Source organism: Danio rerio, chromosome 14 (assembly GCF_052040795.2).
Source record: "Danio rerio strain M-AB ecotype USA chromosome 14, GRCz13ab, whole genome shotgun sequence".
NCBI classification, from domain to species: domain Eukaryota; kingdom Metazoa; phylum Chordata; class Actinopteri; order Cypriniformes; family Danionidae; genus Danio; species Danio rerio.
Window position 1 is genome coordinate 24,763,490 of NC_141034.1, and position 15,875 is coordinate 24,779,364.

General features: G+C 34.2%; 1 protein-coding gene across 1 annotated transcript in view; it reads left to right on the forward strand.

The window, feature by feature from the left end:
- Nucleotides 1-15,875, forward strand: part of aff2 (ALF transcription elongation factor 2) — a 408,692-nt gene that overhangs the window by 343,962 nt on the left and 48,855 nt on the right. The gene's annotated exons all lie outside the window — the stretch shown is intronic.

The following is a 15,875-nucleotide window of genomic DNA, read 5'->3' on the forward strand; positions in this document are numbered from 1 at the left end:
TTCAGCTGCAATCAATTGGTTGATACCAATTGGTAGAGAATGCAGTCCCTTAAACACTGGTTCTGACAACATTAGTTCCCTAGCAAAAGGAAGCAGAGGTTGATAATTGCTGTAATTGGCTTCCCAGTTTGTATTGTAGGCTGTGCACAAATTAACATTAATGTGAAGTCCAAGACAACCAAACATATTCTATAAACAACATGTTTAAATTAGATTAGCACTTAAACAGGAACAAAAAGCAGCCTCACACTGTGCTAACTTTTCCCCTGTCACACAATTTAATATAGTGTTTCATAAAGAATGTCATTATTTAAATTTTTTTTAATAATTGTATTTTTGAGCATCTAACATGTTTTTTCTGTTATTTAGTTATAGAGTTTTCTAAAATTAAATAGCAATATGAATGAGGATCCTTCTTTTTTTAAAACACAGTGTGAACAGATAATCAGCTAATTATATGTAGCCTTAGAAAATTAGACTAGGTGTCATTACAAAACGACATCGTTGTAGTCTGTTATGGTGCGATTGCTTCATAAATTTCCCTTTTAGGAGCAAAACGGTCAAAAGTTCACCCCTGTGTAGCTGGCAAGCCTTGAACTGAACCGCCACCTCGTAACTGCATGCATGCGTAATATATCCATGTGAATCTATTATTAACTTTGACATTTAACTTTCCTTTGATTTAGCTTGTTAGCTTTGATTCATCTCATTTGGCATTGTGGCTTGGGAAATGCTGTCCAAGTCGGTGGGATATGCTCTTTTAGCTCGCTTAGAATGCTTTAAGAGAGGCCAAAGGGATGCCTGAGATCTGTGTACCACTCTCTGCAATGGCCACAGTCCTGCTTCTTCTGAAAAAAAAACACCAAACTCCAAACAAGCAGAGCGTAATTATGTGAGAAATATGTCCATCTGGAGCCTTCGGGGCTTTTCTGTGAGACTTTGACATTTAAAGAAAGCCACATATGGAGCGTTTCAAAATCGTAATGATTTGGGTTATATTCACTTAGAGCTTGATGCCATCAAGGTCAGGGGTTCGATTTGCTATGAATGTATGAATTGATTAAATGTATGCTTCATCGCTGTTCTATATAAAGTGTTTTTATCTCTTCAGAGCTCTTGGAGTTGGGTTAGACTGCCCGATTGTTTCTATCATGTCTTTATTATTTTTCAATTCTAGTTTGGCCTTTTATGGATTACAGAAATGTACTTTAAGTGGAAGGACATACATTTATTATATTTCATTAAACCAATATATCCATCTTTGATTAAAATGTTTTTCACTTTTAAAAGTGTTCTGGGGGATTGCCTACTGGTCAAAAGAGCTAAGGAGCGTTCGAATTCATGCAGCGCTGTACAGACCGATCAAAATCTGTCTTAACATGGTGCATACCAGTTATAAACTTTGTCATGTTGCTGTGACGAATCTGCCAATCTGCAAACAAGAATAGTTTAATGTTACATCCGGAAAAGGTCACTAGTTAACACGGTCACCAGTTAAACCGTAACACCGGCTTCATTCAGTTTACTGTTGTGTCCTTAAGCAGATGTTTACACCGTGTAGACTTGAAATCATGTCTACAATTACAGCGTATGAGATGCCCTTGTTAAAGTATTGAACACATTGATGCATTATGTCTGGTGTTTCCGTCTGGTTGGCATCCTTTATAAACCTCAAACACCAACACACATAAAGCTGCTCATGTGTTTGCTACAAAATGGGCAAAACAACCCTCACCCACAGTCCATGTTCGGTTACCATACACTTTATTTAGGCCATGTATTTCACAACACGAATTTACTTTTTTCTAACACTTTTCCCTGCAAATATTCCCTAAAATGTAAATTTGTTTCATTCTTGCAAAAATCATCTTTTCTTTGTAATTGTGTATTTAGATAGGTATTTTTTATGTAAATTTGTCTCGAGCTTCGTAAAAGTGTTTTACACTTTGTAATGTTGTTTTGCACTTTCCAGCCACTGTAGTATAATCTGAACAAACCACCTGTAGAAACACTCCTCTTTCTTATTGACCTGACATTTTATCTAAACTCCATCTTAGAAGAACTCCATAATGAAAGCAATGCTTACTATAAATCCACCTTATTTGTGTTGCTGTGCTTGCTTCAGCCTTAATTAACGCAAAATATTAAACCTTAAATACCTCTTTTGCACAGTATTCACCTTTAATACCTCTCTTGCACAATATCCTGTACATTATTGTTCTGTCTCATGTAAAAGCCCTTGTATAGCCTGTTTTATGTGTATAGTTAAGTATCTTATAGTATATGTTAGTTATGCATAGTTTTTTAAATAGCTCTTATGTCCAGTGTTGTGTTATATTTATGATTCATTCATGTAGCACCGTTCTCCTGCGAGACACAACAGTTCATTCCTCTGTATGTTGAGTAATGAAGTTTGCAGTGCGTGCTTGCGGCTTTTTAAAACTTTTTTTGGTGCATTAATCTTGTCAATAATATTCAGAAGGTCATGATTCCACTATTTCAATATACTATCATAAACCACACAAGAAGTATTTACCTTCCCCTTATAAACATTATTTCACAGGAAAATAACATATCAATTATCTTTATTCACTTATTCATGTCTACATCAATGTAATGAGATTCCTACAGTCCAAAGCATTAAGAAATAAATTTTCATTACATTATTTAAATCATTACATATTAAAAATCCATAATTCACAATATTATAGCTAAACAACAAACCATTAAAGCAACACAGAAAGGTCCAACTCCTCATTCATTCCTCTTGGTGTAAGTGATTTTAATATATAAATTCAGTATGCTTCTCTTTGTAATAATCTTTTATTCAGATTACCTCCTCTACGTGACTTAAATACTTCTTCGATTTGTGTATATTCTAGTTTTTTAACATCCAAAAACTATAACATGTCTTGCTACTGCCAAAGTGAAATATTGTCATCAAATACTTAATTTACTGTTTGTTCACTAATTAGCCATTTCAACTGACGTGATTAGTTCCTTTTGTACCTTTTGGCATGGACATTTTATCATGTAGACCACATTGCGAGTAGAGCAGGTAGGTAACACTGTACAATAAGGTTCATTAGTTAATGCATTTACTAACATGAACTAATCATGAACAACACATGTAAAGCACTTATTAATCATAATTGAACATTTACTAATCTATTATTATCATCCAAGTCGATGCTTGTTAACATTAGTTAATGCAACATGAGTTTACATGAAATAACAATGAACTACTGTATTGTTATTAACTAACGTTAACTAACATGAACAAATAAAGTAGTAACTATATTGTTCATGTTAGTAAATGCATTAATTAACCTTAACTAATGAACATTATCGTAAAGTGTGACCAGCAGGTAATACAGGCTTTTATTTTTATATTTTTACCTCTATGTTCACATATGTAGCAGAATGACAATAAAGCTCTATTTGACTTTGAAATGCGTTTCCATCATAGTTAATGCACGTTTTTTGTTTTTCCGTTTTTTTGTCAAATATTGCCATTTCCATTAAGTGTTGTTTATGCAATAATCGAAAATGTGTATAAAAATGGATGGATAGAAACATAGCTATTGATTATTATAATTTTGCTGCAATCTACTACAGTTATGTACATGACAGACTGAATTGGTCAATTGTAGTTTCCACATGTCTAATAAAAGAACATTTTGTGCTTTTAGCTCATAGTCATTTACTGCATAGAACAGACTGTAATAGTAATGTTGTGTTTGCTTACATGATAGTTTTGTTGTTTTTGAGGATGTCTGAATGTTAAGCAACCTATCCAGACTGCCATCTGATTCAGTTAGTTTATATGAAGCGACAGATGAAATTGCTCCAAAATGCCAAATACTTTGATTGATGCTCTATTATCTTTGACATTTACCTTTCCTTTTATTTAGCTTGTTAGCATTGATTCATCTTATTTGGTATTGTGGCATGATAAATGTGGCATTTATGCTTTAAGTTTCTATAAACCAGAGGACTTTCTAATAGAATAGTTTGAGTGAATGCAGACACTTTGACATCAACGAAACAGTAAAAAAATGGTGATAAGCTTAAACTGTAATAAATTATATGTTACAATTAGTCATGACAGCATATGTTTTAAACAAGTTAAATATTTTCGGACCTAATTTGCCCAAGTTTTCCAAGCTAAGGTTAATTTGATTCAGCTTAAAAAGTTAAGACATCCAGGATTTTTTTTACAGTGTATATATTTCTATATAATGTCAAAGGTTTACTTCATCCAAGATTGTACATTTGGTATTATTTACCCAAGATGTTGTTGACATTGTGTGTGTTCTTAGCACATTACATTAAAGATTTGTAGCTAAAGCTAGGGTGTTTGGTGATTTATCAAATTAAAGTCAAACTTGAGAGTTAAAAACACATATACAGTTGAAATCTAAATTATTAACCCCCCTTTAATTTATTTATTTATTTATTTATTTATTTATTTGTTTAATATTTCCTAAATTAGGTTTACCAGAGCAAGGAATTTTTTTAAGTATGTCTGATAATATATGTTCCTCTGGAGAAATTCTTGTTTTTTTTAAGTCAAAATTATTATCCCCTTTAAGCTATATTTTTCAAAAGTTTACAGAACAAACCATCATTATACGATAACTTGCCTAATTACTCTAACATGCCTAGTTAACTTAATTAACCTCCAGTTGCTAATCTTTTAAATGTCACTTTAAGCTGTATAGAAGTGTCTCAACAAATATCTAGTAAAATATTATTTACTGTATTCATGGAAAAAATAAAAGAAATCTGTTAATAGAAATGAGTTATAAAAACTATTATGTTTAGAAATGTGTTGAAATCTTCTCTCCGTTAAACAGAAATTGGAGAAAAAATAAACAGGGGGCTAATAATTTAGGAGGTTTAATAATTCTGACTTCAACTCTATAGCCAAAAGGAAATTAATATCCAGTGGATCCAAACACTATATTGAGGTCTTATGAAGCAAACAATCTGTTGAATTAAAAATTGAGAATTATTTAAAACATTATTACCTTGAATCCATAGTCCCACTAAACGACCCTAGGTGCATTCAATGTAGTTTGCTTGCCATCTCTTTGTTGTATTATCCAGGATAAACACAAGTATAATAAACACAATGCGACTTCCCCTCTCCCTCTCCATTGTAAACAGTTCACGATGAGTTTTCATTCATATATGTGTCATTATGAGGCATGGAGATTTGTTTGAGATTCATTTACCAAGGCTGTAGATTAAACAGTTTTTAGTTTCTTGCAAAAGCAATTGTTTTGCTTCATAGGACATCGATGTGTCGCTGTGAGGCATGGTATTCAATTTGTTTTGCCTGTATATGTTTGATCATGCAATATTTGTGTTTTTGTTGCTTGCATTTGCCATTGTTTTCCCCCTGGTGACCCAAACAGAACAATCCACCAGTTGAGAAGCACTGCTTCTGATTATAGTATGGAAATGTATTTGACATCTGTGATGTGTTTTCACAGTGAGTAATCAGTGTAAGCGAGTCAAATGGAATTATGGTTTTGTTTTTGAACATTCACAGACATTTTAATCAAGGACCAGACCCAATCTGAGCTTGGGAAACCAACCATCAACTAAATATGGTCAGCGTGTCTCGGTTGTGAAATGAAGAGAACAGATCTTGTAATGATTCAGGAATCAAAGCCGTGTTTTGAAACAGGATCTATAATCCATTCCTCATGCGAACAGGCTATTGATCGAATCAAATAAAGCTTGTAATGGATTTAAGGCCAATTGCAAGTCGCAATAATCATGGCAGAGATGTGTGGTGAGTTATTCTTTGGGTTGATTTATAAAAATAATGCATGCGCTGCTCACAGATGATGGTTTTATGAGGCGGCTGGCTGATGACTTATAAATGAAACTCCTTCAGGTCTCTTCTCATCTTCTCTCTCCGTCATTTCATGCTTCAAACTCTTTGTTGCGTTCACTCCCAAACACATAATCACAGAATCCTGAAATTCTTTTGAACTTTTCAAATTTAACTTATTGATGGAAATCGTAAATTCACAGTTCATTAAATTATCCAAAGCCGAAGAAATCTGGCTGGTGGTATCGACAGGTTGCGGTCCAGACTAGTTGTCTGAAACGGCCCCAGTTCTATATCTAAAGGGAATAAAATCAAACGTAGGCTTCTGAGCCTCGGCCCAGGTCTCTGTTGCTTGCTCCAGCGACTGTAGGATTTGTTCATCTATAATTAACCATTAAACTTCATTGAAGGAGAGGTTGAAAAAATGAAGGAGAAAAAAATGACAGCTCTGCCCTTGGATATGAGGCACAGTGGGAGACGGCAAGAATAATAATGCACACATTGCTCAGGGTTCTTCAGGATGCTTTCTGATAGATCTGCAAATAATTACAATCTACAAACAAATACAAGAACAGAGGTGGCCTTTGCTGAGGTCCCGAGCTGCGAGTGCTAGTGGCCCTTTGGGTTTTGCTGTGAATTTCTGGATGAACTCAATTTTAATGAGTCTCTTCAACCAGCTGGCATTTCTCAGACACTGCTTTTTCTTGTCCCTCTCCGCAGTAAGCTCTCTCCATCTGCGCTCCGGCCCATCAGACAGACCGCCAGGCTGTGACTATCTGTCACATTGATCTGAGATTATGGTATCAGTGTAAACACAGAGAGAAAAACACCAGTCGATGGGGTCCCTGTAGCTTCCAGTGATACATCAGCCTTTGTTTCGCCATGACCTGTGATAATCTCAAGAGAGAGATCATGACATTGACCCCTGTATTAGCTTGTTCTTCTGTTAGAAAGAGACAAAGATGGTGTGTTTTGAATGTATTTTAGGCACTAGAGCATCCTATCTTCATTACACATACCTGGTGTGTGTTTCCCAAAAGCATAGCCAATTATGGCCATAAAGTCAGTCATTAACAATAAAATTAGCAACTCAGGCTAATTGGAAATACCATCCTGATCTCATGAGGAAACGTAAGTATTGTACGTTTTGTCAGTGTAGTGGCTAATTTATACGAATTCGAACAAGTTCAGTCATATGAAAATGATTTATAAAAGGAGACATGGCAAACAACCCCACCCCTAAACCTAACCGTCATTAGGGGATAAGCAAATTGTACTAAATTGTACAAATGGGATTGTACGTTTTCATACAAACTAGCCACTAATTTTAAAAGTTACAAATTGCCATGAGAAAGCTTTGCAAATATATGCACTTCAGCCAACGAATCTGTATAAAAATACCAAAGCATATGCTTAAACATATGTTTGACTGTAGTTTCTATGCAAAAAGTATTCTACGGGCAGTATGACACCAATATCTTTTGGGTTTTTTCAGACTATTGGTTTACCTCACCTGTCTATTTTCATATGGATAACTTTTCTAGAGTGGTCAGTTTGCTTTGTAGCTCACTTGTACTTGTGATGCAGAACGTTTAGTTTAAAGGTAAAACTACATGTTTGCGGTAGACTTTTCTCTTAAATTCACTGTCACATTGATCTAAGATTACGGTATCAGTGTTAACACAGAGAGAAAAACACCAGTCGATGGGGTCCCTGTGGCTTCCAGTGATGCATCAGCCTTTGTTTCACCATGACCTGTGATAATCTTATAGGAGAGATCATGACATTAACCCCTGCTTTAGCTTGTTCTTCTGTTACAAAAGACAAACATGGTGTATTTTAAATGTATTTTAGGCACTAGAGCATGGCTTTAGTTTAGTTACTACCATCTTTATAACACTTACCTGGGGTGTGTTTCTCAATAGCATAGCCTACTATGGTTGCAAGATCAGCCATTACTAACATAATTTAACAACACAGGCTTATTGGAAATATGTGCTTCAGCATACATTTCTGTATAAAAATGCAAAAACATACCTAAATGTATGTCACAGTAATTTCTATATCAAAAGAAAACTACTGGGCAGTATTGATAAATTTACCTCAACTGACTAAATAACTATTTATTTTCTAGAGTGGTCAGTTTACTTTGTTGCTCATTTGGTTTTGTGTTGCAGAAAGCTCAGTTTGGAGGTAAAACTACATGTTTGCAGTGGATTTTTCTCTTAAATTTGCTTTTGAAAACACTAGTGGTTGGGTTTGATGAATGGTTTAGGACAGTGGTTTTGTTAGGTGGTCTGCATATGTCAACCTCACCTTCTCTGGGATGTTTACAAGATGGACTTGTATCTGAAACATACAACAAAGTTTATACTGAGTAATGCATCAAAATTTAGAAAGTGTCTTCTAGTAAATTTGTCATTTGAAATATTCAGCGAAATGTACCCAGAGCTGCGTATTTCATATTTTGCAAAAACGTTGGCTGAGGCACATAATTCCAGTAAGCCTGGGCGGTAAATCTGGGTGAATTACAGTTTAGACTTATTGAGTCCATATTTTCAACATTGGCAAACAGAATTGCAAACTTGTTTTGCAAACTTTTGACCTGTGCTCAGAAGAAAAGAGTTGTCTTACTACGACATTTATTTAAAAACAAGCGAAACAAAACTATCAGTAGTAAATCAAACCAAAACTGAACCAATCAGTTGTTTGCAGTGAGATATTTGAATAAAAAGCCACTCTTCAAGTTTATTTTATCACTCGTTTGGATTAATAGATTATTATAACGACCTTTGTGTGTGTTTGGATGTGCCCACTTGCCTACCTATCTATGAGAGAACCATGATGTTGTTACACATCCACTAACTTTGCCATGATGGCAGTCAAAGTACATAATAGTTTTCTAGTTAGTTTGCAAGATACCAGTCTTTAATAATACTAGGAAAATGACTGAATGTTTTTCAAATGAACTCCTTGTGAACCTGCGTAAATGATATATTACTTGATGTACTTGCATTAATATAGTGTAATATTTTCTTTCAGCTGTCTTCTAAGTTTTTTTTTCTCTCTCTCTCTCTATGATGTTGCATTTCCTTAGATTTTATTTGTTGCCGCCTCTTAGTGTTCTCCTTACTAAATTTATAGAACATATTCAACAATTATGATATTTTTTTATCTGACTTTTATCATTTGGATGTTCATCCTTGTCAAGCAACTTTGATACAATCTAATATAATCTATATAAAGCACTACAGAACCAAAGGTGACTTGACTTGAATTATATAGTGAACGTGGTTTTGGATCATTATAACCTCCATACATTTAAATGTACATTTACCTTTGTCCAAAGCTACTTACAATTGAGCAGTGGTGTAAAGTAACAAACTACAAATACTCAAGGTACTGTAGTTAAGTAGTGTTTTCTACAATCAGACAATGTACTTTACTAGGTTAAGTCAATGAGTACTTTGAGTACATTTTTAGTGCTTTGTCAGTACTTTTACTCCACTATTTTCCTGCAGTCTATGGAGTCCATGGAGACAGTGCATTTCTGTATTTATTGTGAATATTTACATGCACAACAATCTATAAATACAATCAAGAAAAAGCTGCAACTGAAAAAAAAGTGTTTTATCATTTCCCAAGTCTTACAGTATTCAAGTACAGTAACTAAATAATACACAAAAATAATTCAATAAAATTAATCATCATTAAAGTTACAAATGGTACAATTTTTATGCCTGAATGCTTTTAAGGTCATCAAAAACACAAGGAAATGATGAACTATAATTCAGACTCAAAATTGTGTATACTTGCGATGTGACTATTGCGAATGATCACATTACGATATAGATGCTGAAACTATATATAGTGCACCCTTAATTTAGACAGCATGTCACTAATAAAAAGATGTAGATGATGAAATCGCCAAATGGCCTTAAACAATAACTAAATGCACTACAGAATGTTAAGTTTTCAATTTACGCACATGCACTTATTGCATGTAAACGCATCAGCCTTTCACATCGTAATATTCACTACTCTTAAGTACAGGTTGATATTAACGTTCTGTTTGTGGCACATTAGTATATATGAGTGGGCTTGTAAATAACTCACGAAAGAATAAATTTACATTTAAAACCAAGCACACCATTGTTTTTTCTTGTAAAATTCCCAATAAGTTTATTAAGGTGTATTCATATAAATGGCCCACCCTGTACTTTGGAAAGGAGAGAGAAAGAAAATGCTTATAGGTTTTTAGTTGTCATTTGAAAGATACCTGTGTATCCGCAGTCTGAGTGGGAATGGGAAGATCATTCCACCAGCGAGGAACATTAAATGAAAATGTTTTGAAAAGTGACCACAGGGCAAGGCTCCCACCCTGATCAGAGGCTCCTGAAGGGGATGTAGACCTTTACGAGCAGGTGGAGGTATAGGTTGCAGTACCAGTAGCTGTCCTGTAAGCAAGCATCAATGATTTGACCTTGATCCAATGCAGAGAGATAAAAAGAGGTGTTACATGGGTTCTCTTTGGCTCATTGAAGACAAGGTGATCTGCAGATCTGTAGAGGCTTGGGAGTTCAGGATGGGAGAGCAGCTAGAAGAGCATTGCAGTAGTCCACTTTTAGTCCAATTTACTTCACTTTTATTTTTCCAAAAGTGCACATTTATAGCCAGCGTCGTGAATAAATTTGGTTTGTGAAACAGGCCACAGCAGAGAAGTGAATCAAACAACACACTGTTTTTTGAGATTGGCAGTTTGCTGCAGATGTTTCACTTTCAGGTACAGATGCTCCAGTTGTAGACAGAGAACTGTCATAGTGTGTGTGTTTTTTTTTTTTTTTCATCAACTCTAAACCAGCTCTGAAATCTAGTTTAGCTGTTCCTCTGTTTAATTTGTAAAAATCACTTCATTGTAATGAATAAATATTTCAAGATTGAATGTTTCTAAATATGGTAATGTATTTATTGGAGTTGTTTGAGATTTTATGCTCATGTATTGAGATCTGTTTAGGTTTGTAACAGCAGCATACATTAACAGCACATTAAACTACAAGGCTTGTGCAAATTCCTTCATCTGTGAATGTTAATAAGCACCTTGACAGCTTTCACACGGCATTGCTTATGGGGGATTCCAGAGATATATTTGTGTGCTTCTGTACTTGTGCATAGCGTGTTAGTCTTTCAAGACAGAATGTAAATAACTGCTAATATGGTAATTGCTCAGCTGATATGCATTTTTATAGTTTACGAACTGAAATAAAGTATATAAAGCTGCTGATGACATCACATCTTTCTAAGTCTACTAGTTTTCAGACCTAACACAAACCCTATGTTATCGTTCCTAATTACAGTTATAGTTTGGTGTGAAATGTTGGTTTAATTTACCCATTTCTTTCAGTCCCAGTGGCCCAGTTCTAGTTACGTTTGCCCAGGGCTTCTGTATCTTCTTCAGGGAAACACTTCCTGCTTCCTGCGTTTATGCTTTATGAGGAGAAAACTATTCCCAAAGCTACTCTGTCCGGTCTGTTTGGGGACGAGGATATCGTTAATTATGAAAAATAATGATAAGTAAACATTGTTTACTTTACATCATGTTATATGCAAGGCAAATCTGCAGATCTGAGGAGAAAAAAACTAAACTCAGCCTCTGGATGTAAATTAAGATTAATAATAAATATAATCATGTTATAATAGTACACATTTTCACCCCTTAAGAAGAAGCTAATTTACAGAAGAATGTATATTCTCTAATTAAAGGTGAAATACTGAGGAAACATTTTCTCAGACCTTCGCTCAGTTTTCTCGCTCTGTCTCTCTTGAGATTTCACAGCTGTTAAGCAAAGGTCAACCTTATTAAGACCAAAAGATAAAGAGAAAATGACCTTCTGTTTTTTTTTTTTCTTCTTCTTTTCTTTTGCATTGTATGTGTGTATCACAGCAATCAGTTCTATTTGCATAGACAAAGGTCACACACTAGTTGGGTTTTGAAAGAACAGCACATTTAAAGTCTGTTTTCCTTAATAGTGTCTTATTAGATGGTATTTGATAATATACTGAGTTTATATACTGTATACAGTGCTGAGTTTGCTTACAAATTAGAGTATTGTTAATTTGTCAATTAAAGGAATGTTTTGTGACTGACTCTTCGATTTAATCTTCACCTAACATTTATTCATTCATTCAGTAGCCATCCATTCAAACACTTGCATAGCTTATCTAAAGTAAAAGTAACTGGTTATCATTAGTCATATTTGACGTAGGGATGTTTTAAAAATGAAATCTAAACAAAAGTACTTTTAGAGTCTGATTCCATAATCAATGGTAACAATTGCAGTGAGTAATTTAAGCCTTATGTACTGTTGGAAATGTTTTCATCCATGGGAAGATTTTGCATTGATTTAGCTAAAACTTGTTCTCTGTTTCAGCTAGCAGAATAATTTTTGGTGGCAAATCTTATATTAACAAATAATTTGAGAAAACGCTTTAAATAAAAAAAACTCACTAAACACTCTGGGCAAATGTACTATCCTTTTGTTAAGTTAGGGATGAAAACATCCAATGAGTTAATCTGCTGTAAAAATCAGATAATTTTTATTTATTTATTTTATTTTATTTTATTTTATTTTATTTTATTTTATTTTATTTTTTATTTATTTTTTATTTATTATTATTTATTTTTTTTTTTGCATAAATCGCCCTGATCAAAACTACTAAATAGCTTAGAAATTTACAGGATTTCAACTCTTTAATTGGCAAATTAAGAAAAAATTGTCACTGATTTGGTGAAAAAACACATAACATAAAAATTGTAAACTGGATTTTTGTTTACATATTATCAAATTCTTGGACTTGTGAAACAACCTTGACCTTCATGCATTGTTTATGATCAATTTTCTTTTTTTTTTCTCCCTAATTTACTGTTGGTTGGGGATTTTGCCCTACTGATTTCTGTTATAACCACATTTTTGTTTTATTACAAAACCATGACACCATGTAATCATGCATTTTTGATTGTTGGTGATTTTCCCTGTTGGAAAGATGTTAAACTTGTACTTTAGTTTTAATTTGTAATTCATACTGAGTATTAAGTATTATACAAATTGAGTTTTTTTAAAATGGAATTTAATCCAAACAAATGTACTTTTGAAGTGATAACGTAATTGGTGTTGATAATGGTAATGGAATATAGATTACTTTAGCTAATGTATTCTGACTTGATTACTTTTAGTTTAGTTTTGACCTATATTGCGCATATTTATGTCATTTTTATGCATTCATTCATTTCCTTTTCGGCTTAGTCCCTTTATTAATCAGGGGTTGGCACAGCGGAATGAATCGCCAACTTATTCTGGATGTTTTACGCAGAGGATGCCCTTTCAGCCGCAACCCAGCACTGGGAAACACCAATATACTCTTACATTCACACACATACACTATGGCCAATTTAGCTTATTCATTTCACCTACAGCGCATGTCTCTGGACTGTTGGAGAAACCGGAGCAATCGGTGAAAACCCACGAGAACACGGAAAGAACATGCAAGCTCCACACATAAATGCCAACTGACCCAGCTGGAGCTCAAACCAGCTACCTTCTTGCTGTGAGACAATTGTGCTACCCGGTTTCATTTTTATTTGACCTCATATTCTTAATCATAGATTACAAATGAATTTGCATATCTGCATGACCATATGCACACCCAGTCATGTAATTCATACAAAGTAACTGTAACCTAATATATCTAATCCATTTACGTAATCTAGATCACTTACAATCAGTTACCACCCATTAATTTAAAAGATACATCTATTCAATAAAATACCATCACAAAAAAATAGAAAAAAAAATACAAATGAAATAAAATAAAAGGTTAGCTCAGACAAAAGTCAATCATACATTTTCACCATATCATGCATTAAGTTTTACACATTTTTGAATAAGACATGAAATAAGACATTTGCTGTACACGAGTGAACAAGTGGCCAGTTTTTCTTTTTCTTTTTTTTCATGCCTTATGTCATGATTTGGCATGAATGTGTTTATTGGGACCGGTTCCTCTTTCCTGGCTGACGCTGCCCATGTCTTGCTGGCACAGCTGTAGAGCAGAGCGCCTTTTCCTGTCGAAACATAATCTCTAATGAAGTGTCAACATAAAGCAGCCTGCTCTGACCTTTGGAAGGAATTTAATTTGCCTCCTTCTGGCATGTTTGACTCCATGTAGAACAATCTTGGATGGCCACATCTGAGAAAATACCCTGAGAAGTGAAGTACTTATTGGATTAGAGCGCTGTGGCCTTTCATGAACTCATAAATAATGCTGAGCATGACTGATAACTCGGAGACAGAGACGAGCAATAGTGCTGCAGGTTGAAAAGTAAACAAAGCCTTTCTTTTCCCTCTTATTTTCTTTCTATTTTTAGATTTCTCTTTCTGTGTCTCTCTAACTGATTTGGTTCATTATCAGTTAGTTCACTTGACTCTTTGTTTGTTGATACTCCAGAGCATCATCATATATACTAATAATAAACTACTCTCAAAAAATTGGCGGCTTAGTGGTTAGCACTCTTGCCTCACAACACAAAGGTTGCGGGTTCAAGTCCCAGCTGGGCAAGTTGGCATTCCTATGTGGAGTTTGTAAAGTTCCTCCTGTGTTTGTGTGGGTTTCCTCCAAGTGTTCTGGTTTCCCCCACAGTCCAAAGACATGTGCATGTGGATGAATTAGGTCAACTAAATTGGCTGTAATGTATGTATGTGTGTAAATGAGTGTGTATGGGTGTTTCCCAGTACTGGGTTGCAGCTGGAAAAGCATTTGCTGCAAAAAACATATGCTGGAATAGCTGGCGATTCATTCCGTTGTGTTGGCCCCTGAAAAACAAGAGACTAAGCAAAAGGAAAATGAATGAATGAATGAATGAATGAATGAATGAATGAATGAATGAATGAATGAATGAAAGTTTATTTCCCCCTTTTCATTCAGAAGAAATAATGTTTAACCAAAATATTATACAAGCCAATTAATGACATTTACATTTACATTTAGTCATTTAGCAGACGCTTTTATCCAAAGCGACTTACAAATGAGGACAAGGAAGCAATTCACACAACTATAAGAGCAACAATGAATAAGTGCTATAGGCAAGTTTCAGGTCTGTAAAGTCTAAGAAGGAAAGCAGTAGCATTTTTTTATTTTATTTAATTTTTTTTTTTTGAGTACAGTTAGTTGTATATCCAGAGAGGCAATTGCAGATTAGGAAGTGAAGTGGAAACTAATAGTTGAGTTTTTAGTCATTTCTTGAAAACAGCGAGTGACTCTGCCGTTCTGATGCAGTTAGGGAGTTCATTCCACCAACTGGGCAGATTGAACGCGAGCGTTCGTGAAAGTGATTTCTTCCCTCCTTGGGATGGAACTACGAGGCGACGTTAATATTACAGCCAATATTTTAGTGCAATACACTCAAGGCAAATAGGATTACACTTCCTCTGTAGATTGATTACATTAGTAATTGTAACATTTTTTTTTCATGTTTTGTTTAAATGTGCCTATGAAGCATTATTTATTTGGTTATGTGTTATTAAAATTTGACATACTAGAGTCAAATTAATTTACATAATAGAGGGATATGGGGAATATAGCACTTTAAATGTTGTATTACATGCTAAAAATGCGTAATACTAAAATGTATTTGATTAAAGAATACATATAACACTTTTTTTTCACACAATAATTCAAAAAATACTGTAAAGACATTGAACATATAAACACATAACTTTGTAAAAACTTTTAGAAAATACTGTAGATATTAATAAAACTGTCAAGTCTGGTATAAGCTACTAAAGAAGAGATTTGTCTGTAGCTGATGTATGACAACAACAAAAAAAAGAAAAAAATATATTTGAATTTTGCAGACAGAAATATAAAGTGTGGCAAAAGAAGCATGTACACATTTATTTTTGCCAAAAAAAAACACTTTATGTAAAGCAAAAACCCCAAAATCTCAGAATTGACAGGTTATTGAAAGAAAGAT